At 33.7% G+C, this 11,064-nt stretch overlaps 1 long non-coding RNA gene across 1 annotated transcript; it reads right to left on the bottom strand.

The window, feature by feature from the left end:
• Positions 1-309: 309 nt before the first annotated feature.
• Positions 310-3,986, bottom strand: LOC122179446. The gene is made up of 2 exons (XR_006178690.1): positions 3,826-3,986; positions 310-428 (listed from the first exon to the last, which is right to left on the bottom strand). It is a non-coding gene; the product is annotated as an uncharacterized LOC122179446 (long non-coding RNA).
• Between the last annotated feature and the right edge of the window lie 7,078 nt (positions 3,987-11,064).

Here is an 11,064-nt window from a genome sequence, read left to right as displayed (position 1 = left end):
TGATGTTGTCAATCTCCATTTGTGCTACTGTAATCCCTACTTGAATTTTCAGTGTCTTTAATCTTAGTATATTTATTCTTGTTCTGCTTCACAATATTGGTTTCTCGCAAGCTGTCCTGCAATAGTAAAAAGATAAGTGTGAGAAACTGTCTTATGGATTAAAGTTAAAGATAGCTTCTAACTGCAAAGGAAGACTTAAAAAAAAAAATGTTATGCCTTAACTGTATCATTAAAGTTTGCTGAGTTGTGGAATTCTGACTTTCTGAAAATGGCTTTTAAGGTATTATTTTCATTAATTGTAACACAGCCTTTAAAGGAACGAATTTATTAAGGGTTTATTTGGCAGTGTCATGATATGTAAAATTTCAGTTTTCCTTAGTCATCAACAAACTTAAGAGCTGAGAGTACTTCATCTATCTCACAGGTACCTGGAAAAAAAAAAAAAAAAAAAAAAAAAAAAAACAAAATACAAATCTTTAAAATACCTTAGAATCTCAGTATGAGAACTTAATGTGAAACTTCTGTCTGGAAAATACAAGGCCAGATGGTTGTATAAATTGCAGCAGAAGATATGCATCTGTCCATTTTTTTTTGTCTAATTGGTTCTAATTGAAGAATGATTTATTTAACCAGCATAGCATATCATTTAGTGTCATTGCTATCAGACTGCAGCCTGTAGTTCTCTTAGTACTATGTTCTCTGTCATTTGTGGAATGCAGTGGAAATCTTCATTTCTCTAACTGGATGTAGGTTGACTGAATTTAAGTTCTTTTATAAGAAAAGGGTTATGAAAAACAGCAGATGAATATAATCAAGTAAAATTTATCAGTAAAAGTTCTTGCTATCAAACTCTCAAATCTACTTACATTATGAACTTACCTGTCATACTTTTTCTTTCTACAACATAAAGAGGTTACCTAGAAAAATGCTTTTGCAATATAATGGAAATAACCAAGTTCACTTTATGAAGAATGCATCACACTTCTACCTTATTCTGTAAAGCCACAGGAAAAAAAAATAGACTTTTGAATAGGAAGTCTATTGAAATTTGAACTTGTGGAAATAACCAATTTCACCGTCTTCTTAAAATACCTGTAATCCTGTACTTCAGAACAGGATGTGAAGATGTACAAAAATGTTAGAACAAAAGATCATGAGATGGCTGAACATGCAGACTGTGGATATTCTGTGTTTATTCTCGTTTATACTTGCATAATATATATGTCAGATATATGTGCAGTCTAAACATTGCACACATGTGTATCACACCTGTATAAATCAACTTAAAGTTTTACACACTTACTTGCAATCTGCAACTTTCTTTTAAAAACTGTGCTTGGGTGTAAAATTACTATCCACCAAATTTGGCATATTTCTTCCCTACAGACATTTTTTTTTTGTCTGATGAACAAATAAACATGTTTATTATTTTTCAATTCACTAGAACACACAACCATCTAGTGTGGTCCATTCCTGAGAAAACATAAGAAATGACGCTGCACTTACAAGAGATTTATATTACGGTGATATACATGACCAACTTTCTTTTAGATATTTTTATATTACTCTTCTAGTTTGAATCAGCATGTTTGAAAGTATCTCCTAGTTGTCCCTGTTTACCTTGTTTTGGTTCACATCAGAGAATTTGGAGCAGGATTTGAATTTTTAAATGAAATAAAACCTAACAAGGCAAACCAGGACTACACTAAATGAGTTCGAGTTATAATGGGACAAGACTAGAGCTAACTCAAAACTATCCATTTCTCTCTGAACTTTATATTAATGTAATCCTCTCCTCAATACAAGCTGATTTTTTTTTTTTTTTTTTAATGTATCTCCTTCTCATGGGGCATATTATTTGCTATTGTAGGTATAAATCTAGCTTTTAAAAATTGCTTTTACGGCAGTGCTTCATTGGGATGGAAAATATCTATGTACCTTATCAAAAATATATATATTCATGCCAATAATTTTTCAGGAAAGATATAGTAGTTTTGATTTTCTCCCAAAACTTAAATAATGTGTAATGAGTATGGCACACACTGCTGATCTCTCATTTAAAAAAAGAAAAATTTTTTTTTCATCAGCAAAGGTGACAATGTCACATAACAAGGTCCCAATACACAAATTTTTCCTGATTTTAAAGTTAAGGCTTTATTTTCAGTATTTATTAAAAAATTAGCAATATGCAGTAGAATTGTAAGGATTAATTTAGAAGAAATAGAAGACTAAAATCCGTACAGATTGAATACACCACTTTTTAAAATCAATGATCGTGTTTTCTTCTGATCCATAATCTGTATGTCACCAGGATTATATGACAATATTTATTGAAATTCTCTCCCATCATCAAGATCGTTGTACATTTAATTGCATTAGATGTACCCAACCATTTCCAAGGAACATTTGGAAAGATCAGTGGCTTGATTTTTTTTTTTTTTTCTTTTGAAGGCATTGATCGCTATGATCCAACAGTATGTAATGTTTTTATTTAACAAGATAAATTATACCATGTATATGTAAGTTGCCTAGTTTATTTGTACAAATATATCTCAAATGTAAAATTAATTAGCACAAATTGTCAAATTTCAGTCTTCAGACTCTACTTGTCAAGAGAGTAAAATAGCTACCTTTAAATGATTTGATACAACTAAAACTCCTTCATTTAATACCGTACAAAGTAGTTATTTTAATGATTCAAGATTTTACCTGCAAGCAGAGCCAAACCTTTCAAATTATCTTTGTACTTTTTTTAACTAGTCTCATGTAGTGACAATGAAAGAAATCAGTTCTGAATATGTTGTGCTAACCTGAGTAAACGGGATGAGTATGGAATTACGAAATTTAAACCAAATCTTTTATTTCCATGAAATCAGTTAGAATTGAATGTACAAATAAAAAGTTAATGTGAAGATGTAAATAATAAATGAAAGAGTTCCAGTAATCAAGTTAGTACAGGAGCTAGTGTAAGAAGACTGATCTGTCTGGATTAGGAAGGGTGATCATTATTTTCATCTGCAGTTAAAAGATTTGAGGAGTTATTCATATAGGTCAAAGGCTTCAAACTGTTCTTCCAGTTTGATGGAAAAAATCTACCTTAGCTTGCATTCGTACCAAAAAAAGCACACTGAGAAGTGAGCAATAGTTCCTCTTGTTCTTTCAGAGGTATCAAAATCACCTTATTTTTTTGCAGCATATTCATCTATATTTTCATCCACTTTCACTCTGCTTTTTTTCTTTCCTACAGTAACTTTTTTTTTTTTTTAATTCAGTTTGCAGAGAAGCAGATGCTCTTCTGAAAATTATGACAGTTTAAATGTTTTATGCTTAATTTTTTTTACCTTCATTTCTTTACTTATTACAGTTAACGCTTTGCATCTGTTTTTGTTTACAAGGAAATCTTGCATCTCCATACAGTGAGACCACCATAATGTACATAAAAAATAAGTGAAATTTCTATACCAGATTGACTTTACTTAAAAGTAGTGTATTTTATTTACATGTTTATAACCTTTTACTCAGCAGTCTATAATTACTTCAGTTTTCATAATAGTTTAAACATGGTACCTGCCGTTTCCCCCATTGTATTTTCATGATGTATATTTTGTACTCAGAACAAGAGTCTAAGATATTATCAACCCAGTGTAAAATCATGTTCTCCAAAAAACTGTAAGCAAGCTTAATTATTATTAGCAAAATAACCAACAAAAAACAAAAACCAACGCCTAAGAGTATCAGAGAAATGAGTTTGTACACATGTTGAATAACCTGCATAATCAAATGTTCACAGCTCCATAAGGTTGTCATTCTATCCGTTGTACCTACTGTGTTCTGATCTGTCCTTTATTGAAGCTGTTCTGGCTGTCTAAGATCACATTCTTGTCCTGAATGTGCCTTAACGCAGCATTCTGGAGGATCTTCCCAGGAGGATCTTCCATGATCTTTTCAGGCACAGACATGAGATTCACTTATCTGTAGTTCAAGTCCTCTTTTCTACTCTTAAAATGCAAGGAATGTTTTCCTTTCCCAGTTGCCAGGCACCTCATCTGATAGCTGTGACATTTTGAACATGATGTGGCTTGGCAACTACATCAGCCTGTTCTTTCAGGACCCTGGATTGAATGTCATCAGGCTCTGCAGATTTAGTCTCAGAGTAGGTTGTCTCAACAGAGACAGGGAAATTTTTTTCCCGCAGTCCCTGCCTTTGAAGTTCAGGGATGTGAGAGACATGGAAAGCCTAACTTTCAGTGTAGAACTAGGCAAACAAACTTGTTGATTATCTCTCCATGTCTGCTGTTGCCAGCTCTCCCTTTTTATTTATCAGAGGGGCTACACAATCCTTTTTATTTATCTTCAAACTAATTTACCTATAGAAAGAGACATGAACATTAATTTTTTTTCTACTATGTCTTCAAAATCTGCATATTCTTAATATTTTGTGCACTGAAATTATTGTCACAATAACTTCTAGATGTTTTACAAAACTGATTAGTGTCTTAATAATTTTGAAGACATTGAAATTTAAAACTGATCCTTCTTGAATAAACAGAGAAAAATAATTTCAGGAATAGAATGTGAATGCAGACATTTCAAGACATATCAGATATTATTTCCAGAGATTCTTAAACAGGCATTAAAATCATTTAGCATTGTTTGTAGGTACATAGGTAACATTAATGGGCAAAGTAATTACACAAGAATTAGTCAGATTTTGTTTAGAAAAAAGGTCAAGAGGAACTGAGATGTCATACCTTAGTCTTAAACTAATTTGTCCTTCCCTCCGTTGTTTTAATTAAATACCCTTAAGAGTGTATCAGTTTTCTCTAAAATTTATATTTGCTACATAAAATTGAAATGTTTTGAGGAACAGAGAAGAGCAATCTGATAGCAAAAACTACTAGAAAATACTGAGTCAAGCAGTTATGAATTTTTAGCTATACTAGGAATTATCTCTTAAGTTTTTAATATTTGATATTCAAGACTGTTCATAAAGTCATAGAATCGTGAGTTGGAAGGGACCTTTAAATGTCATCTAGCCCAAATGCCCTGTAATGAGCAGGGATACCTATAAGTAGATCAAGTTGCTCAGAGCTCTGCCCAGCCTGACCTTGAGTGTCTCCAGGGAGGCATCCACCTCCTCTGCAGGCATTCGTTCACCTTTACAATAACAAAGCAGAAAGATTTAAATCCAAGACTATTCTAATCACAGTTAGCAGATTCTTTCTAAATGTCTATCCTGCATGTTTGATCCTTCAAATATGGTTCTTTCATTGCTCTCAGTGTTGTTGGCTTGAACAAAGGAAGCAATATTGACTGTGAATATTCAATGGTATTTATTGTAAAAACAGTTATACTATTGCACCTAGAGCTAGAATGAATCTATAGTGTACATTTCTTCAGATGAGTACTAGGCATACAAGTCTGTAGTGTTTAAAAGAAGGAAAATCAGGTTATGTGGGGTAATTTCTTAAGGGACTTGGGATTTTCTAATTCAATTATATATAATATGTGCTACATATAATTATACAGCACAGATCATTCCCTATTTCTTTTGTGTTCTATATACTAACTATGACCACAGTTGGTTTTCATTTTCAGTAAGAAGTAAACATGAACTCCAAATCCCAAACGTATGGGTCTAAAAGGTCGAGGGAAAAATGAACGTGGCCCTCAGCTTTATTTTGCCAAATCAAACAAGATACGTAGTGCTTCAGGCTAAGTGAGAATTGAACTGAATCTCAGAACTGCTACTTTTGTTACTTAGCAGTTAACTTTACTTCTGTCCTTTGCTAAATGTTGTTATTTTAATTATTTTCAGCATCTAGGAGGAGTTCAAAAATGTACCAGCTGGTATTTCTTCCTCTAGCTGCGTGGCAATACCAATTTTAACACTGCAGAGGGGATTACTCTGACAAAACATTTAACACCTTAGAGGAACAGAATACTCTCCCCTTTGCTGTGTATATGCTTCCCTATTGCACTGTTTAATGATCATGAAAATAATTGTCTCACATTATTCATCTTTAAAATGTATTGCTTTATGAGTTTTGTCAACACTGGGGTGGAAAGCTAGTATGAGAGTACCCTGAAACTATTTTGAGGTGATTGAAATGCTTCTGTTTCAGTGCTGGTAAAATTTAGCAACCTGCCAGTAGTCCTGGCCTGAATATATAAAGTTTGAACTGTATCATCTTTCAACGTTTGTCAGATTCATTTTTTGTAGTCTGTAACAGACTAAAATAAACAACTGGTGATGATTTTGAAGCAAGATTCCTTTGAGGGATTCTAGCTTTAGTGGTATTCAGAACACAGGCACTATCCATCCTCTGTCGTGGGGTCTTAAATACTATGAGTGACAGAAGACAGATTTTGAGTTTGTTAGAGGAGACAGTTCACAGCAGTTTTTTGTCCTTTCTTTTTTTTCCCTCCCTGTAGTATTCCTGCTTTCAAACGCTGAACGCCATTTCAGAAGTGTATTTAACAGCACTCCTCTTGTTGCGCCCCCTGCAGCTCCATTAAAAATTACCACAAACTTTTTCACTGCTGTTAAAAAAATCTCACCAGAGTTCCATACGCTCTCTTTAATTCTAAAACATCTTGTGACTTTAATTACTTATAGAAGTATGAGCTTCATTCCCTTCATCTTTCTAGGTAGTCTAAAATGACAGAAGTTGCCCAGGACTGATGCTTTTTTTTCTCTGATTTCTTTGTAGTATCAACTCCAAGTTGCTGTCTCAAACAGAGGTCACCCATTCTTTGTCTTATACTTTGCTGTTATTTGCTTTACCATATGCTAGCTGGACTGGACACATTATGCTAATTTCTGCTGTGTAACCTTGAAAAAGGGAAGAATGACCACAGAACCATAGAGGTGTTGGAAGAGATGTCTAGAAATCATTAAGACCAACTTCCCTGCTAAAGCAGGTTTCCTACAGTCAGTCACACAGGGATGTGACTAGATGGGCCTTCTGCATTTACCCCGAGATCACACAGCCCTTTGGGACAATCTCCAAAGCACTGCTGGACACAGTGGGCTCCTCTAAAATACTTCACTAAGAACAGTGTTACTGACTGCTTAGTTTGCTGATTAATCAAAGAAAACAATGCCAGCTTCTAATGGCTGACTGCGGGAATGGTGGGGAAATGTTTATCACCTTCTGGTGACTACTGCCTGTCTGAGCTTCAGCACATTCAGTGTTGTTGTGATAAGCAAATTGCAGAGGAGGAAGTGTGGGGATGTGAACACCCCATCATGGGCTCTGAGGGGCTGTCTGCGGATACTGGCTCTCAGGCTCAGCCTTCTACCTCTGACGTGAGACAGATAAAGAATGCACTTCAATGATAAACTCTCTTTGACATCTCTGCTTTTGCACTTCTAGAGGAAAATGAAAGCAAATCCATTCTGATTCCTCACCCTGAAGGATGGGATGCATACCCCTATGTCTGGTCTCATAGCATCAGCTTTTTAAATAGAAGGTTCCTGTGGGACAGAGTTATCCATTTACCCATTCACTTTGCACGAATACAGAAATGTTTAAAAAGATATATTTAGCATCTGTAATAAGAGCTTTTATGCAACTATGTGAAGATTCTAAACAGATGTTTTTATTATACTGTGTGCAACTATTAAATGCACAAATATCTAGATACTTTTTAATTTAAGTTTTTGTTTTTATTAATGAGCATTGTGAATGAAGACTGAATATGATGATTGAATTGGTACAACTATTATACATGCTGCCTTCTGTGGACACTGCAGATCTTATAGTGTCTTCTTGTGACAAGATACTTTGTCATAATTTCCAAACACCTTTGAACTTCAACAGTTTGTGAAAAATGACTAATAACAAGCCTTATATAAGTTATATGTTGTATTTTTTATGAGCTTATTTTCCTGCGAAGGAGTTTCTGTTTACAGAAAAAAACTAGATACTGTTGTAGCTCATGTGACTGTTGATTTAGTCAACCATTCCTCTACAATGCCATGTGTTGCTGGAAATATAAATAGGTAAGTCGATGTGAAAGTAATTCCTTTTCTTTATCTCCATGGAAACTACAACAGATATAAAGAGCAGAGTAACAGTATTTAAGAGAGCAAATTCTCAGCTACAAAGCACTATTTTCCAACATAGTAACTTATTAGCTATATATTTTTGCCAGTGATAAAAAAGAGCCTGTATGTTGTGCTCATAAAATAAATAAATAAAATCTGTATGGCTATCCAGAACATGTTTTATCTTTCACGCTGCTGTTGGCACTGCTGAAATGCACCACCACCTCATTGTACTTGTGTTCACAGTTTGGTCTCTAGAAATATTCTGCAAGTATCAATGAATTTCAATAGGTGTCATTTTTTCTGCATAGGGACATTCAGTTACACACCTTTGCTTCATATGCACTTCCATGTCATACACCATTATGTCAGACTGCCCCTCTGCTGCCTCCGGTCTCATGGCAACAAAATGAAATGTTTTTTGGGAAGGTTCAACTGCTACTGCCATAGCACCACCACCACCTGCATCTGACATCATGGGACGACATAATAAAAAAAGAAAGCACTGTTTTCAGAGCAGCCTCATATTTTAAAAGAGATCTGTGGTCCTTATCCACAACTGGCATAAATCTGCATTAACTTTTTCAAGATAATTGTTTTAGTGGTTTTCCTAAGTTTTAGAAAACTCTAGCTCTTATTCATTTTATAGTAAGCCTTGTGCTTCATGTTAACACCTTGATTTCTGCAAGTGAGACGGAGGAACAGTTTGCATCTGTACAGCAAGATGTAGCATCAGTGTTGCTCAAGCTCACTCATTTTTCGTTAACAATCAAATGTAAGTCGTGGTAAAAGACTGCAAGGCTGTCTCTTACAAACGAGCAAAGTAAGATACTAACACAACTCTTTTCTGAGCTGAGCAGTGGTCAGAACTTAAATCTCAATCCATAATGATCACCCACATTTATTAATAAGTAACCAGTGTTTCTTTCTCTACAGCTACATATTGCCCATGACTTTAATAATTTGGCATTCCCAGTCTACAGGGACAGTGGTAGGCTTAATCAGTAGCAGCCAACTTTCGTAACACTTTCATAACGCATTTTTAAGTATGATGGGCGTATTCTGCATTGCATTTGCAAAACATTGCTTTTATTGTATCATATCTCTAATTTATGCTGTCTGTAAGGAATTCTCCTTCTAGATGATAGAATAAGTTTTGCAAAGCACAATAGAGAGTACCTGAACTTACATCTGTGAAGGGATAGCTGCCGCTCCACCATTCAGATAGCTCAAAAATTGTGTAGTGCTAATAAAAGACTGTTCCTACTAGCCATACAGCAACACTGGGAAAATCACAAAAAGAAAGTTAAAGGAAAACAAAAGTCAAATAATACATTTTGCTGGATGTGTAGTGATCCTGTGCATATGGCATACAATTTTGTTGTGAATCTCAATGTGCTGTGTTCACCATTCAGATGCTATTCAGTTATATGTGTACTTCCAAGTTAGACAGTTATCTATAATGAATACGGATAATTTTGAAAGAATTTTAATTCTGTATAGGACCTGTGAGACTGTATCAAAATAAATATAGTACAAAGTAGCCAAGATTTTTAGCAATAAGAAATATTAATTCACTTTATATCTCCTGAAATGTTAATTGGACTATAGCTCTATTTCAACTTAGCTGGGTTTTGTTTTAATTTCTTTGCTTTGTTAAATACTTCTTTTCAATTGTGCTTACTTTGCTTTACTCATGAGATTTTTTGTTTTGTTTTGTTTTCAATTAAATACTGCAATACCATTACTTTTTTCTGAATGATAGAAAATTTCCTACCTATATATTGCATAAAGTGTAACATTTGATTTGTCAAGGCGCAGTGACTTGATGTTCAAAGAAAAAGAAAAGCTTTTTAAGGAAAATTGCTTGTATCACCCCAATAACACATTAACGATACTTCAAATGTAACAGAATTGCATGGTATTCCTTTTAAGTTCTGAAAAGTTTTCATCTTACATAAAAATAACATAAGATGCGAATGTCATTTTGAATTTTTGTATTCTTGACATCATAAAACTTTTTTTTTTTTTTTTTTGGTGGAACTTGTCATTTAGGAGCTACTTTTTCTTCCAGTGCTAAGTTTTTATTTCAGAAACCAAAACAAACCAAAACCAAAGAAAAGCACATATGAATATATAGCTGATAGAAGGAATTTGTCAGCTTGTCAAAATTTGTTCTGCTATAAGCTCAGAGCTTCAACTTGATGAAAACAAATACATTATATCTGATTATTTTAATTAATTTAATAATAATTTTAATTATTTTTATTTGATCTGCTCATTTGTTGTTAATGCTACTGCTACAAAGTAAAAGACCTCTCTAAACAACATTTTTTACAGAATTGTATTTTCTTTTTACAAGATAGCTTTAAGCTTGTTGAAAATATTGTATTTGTTTTTTTCTTTCTAGTGGTCGGCTTTTAGCTAAAGGAAGCATAAACAGATTAGTATAAATTTAATGAAATTAAAATGTTAGCAGAAATGATATCTAGTCTGCTGTAATTAAGAAAAATGGAAATTATGTTCTAGTGTTTATGAGGTATTGCACAATTTTGTCATCTGTAAGAAATAATCATGAAACCACTTACCTGAAATAGTGCAATAATGCACAGTAGGCGTTTAATTAGACATAAAGGATCAACTTCATTTGAAAGCCTTCCTCTTTGGTTCATTGAGAAGGATTTTGCATTTTTACTGCTTTGTATGTAGGCAATAAATGTTTGTGGATTGTAATTCTCCAGAGATCTGTTTTAATTTTTTTAAATACCTTTGTAGTGTTTCAATTTATTTTAATGCCAGTGGAACTCAGACAGTCCCTTAGGAAGTGTTGGTTTCAGAGCATTTCAAGAGGTGGCAATTTTTACTGGAGTCCTCTAGTTGCCCTTTGTCATATGCTCTTGTTAAGTCCTCCCAAACTATTTGGTGTACATGTGTAGCTTATTTAATTTTATTTAGTTTAGTTTTGTAGCAGTAACGTAAGGAAAAGTTCCATTTTAAAATTTTGCCAAATT

This window comes from Lagopus leucura, unplaced genomic scaffold, assembly GCF_019238085.1.
Source record: "Lagopus leucura isolate 7727_CA_CO unplaced genomic scaffold, USGS_WTPT01 Super-Scaffold_100002, whole genome shotgun sequence".
NCBI lineage: Eukaryota > Metazoa > Chordata > Aves > Galliformes > Phasianidae > Lagopus > Lagopus leucura.
This window is presented reverse-complemented; position numbering and strand designations above follow the sequence as displayed.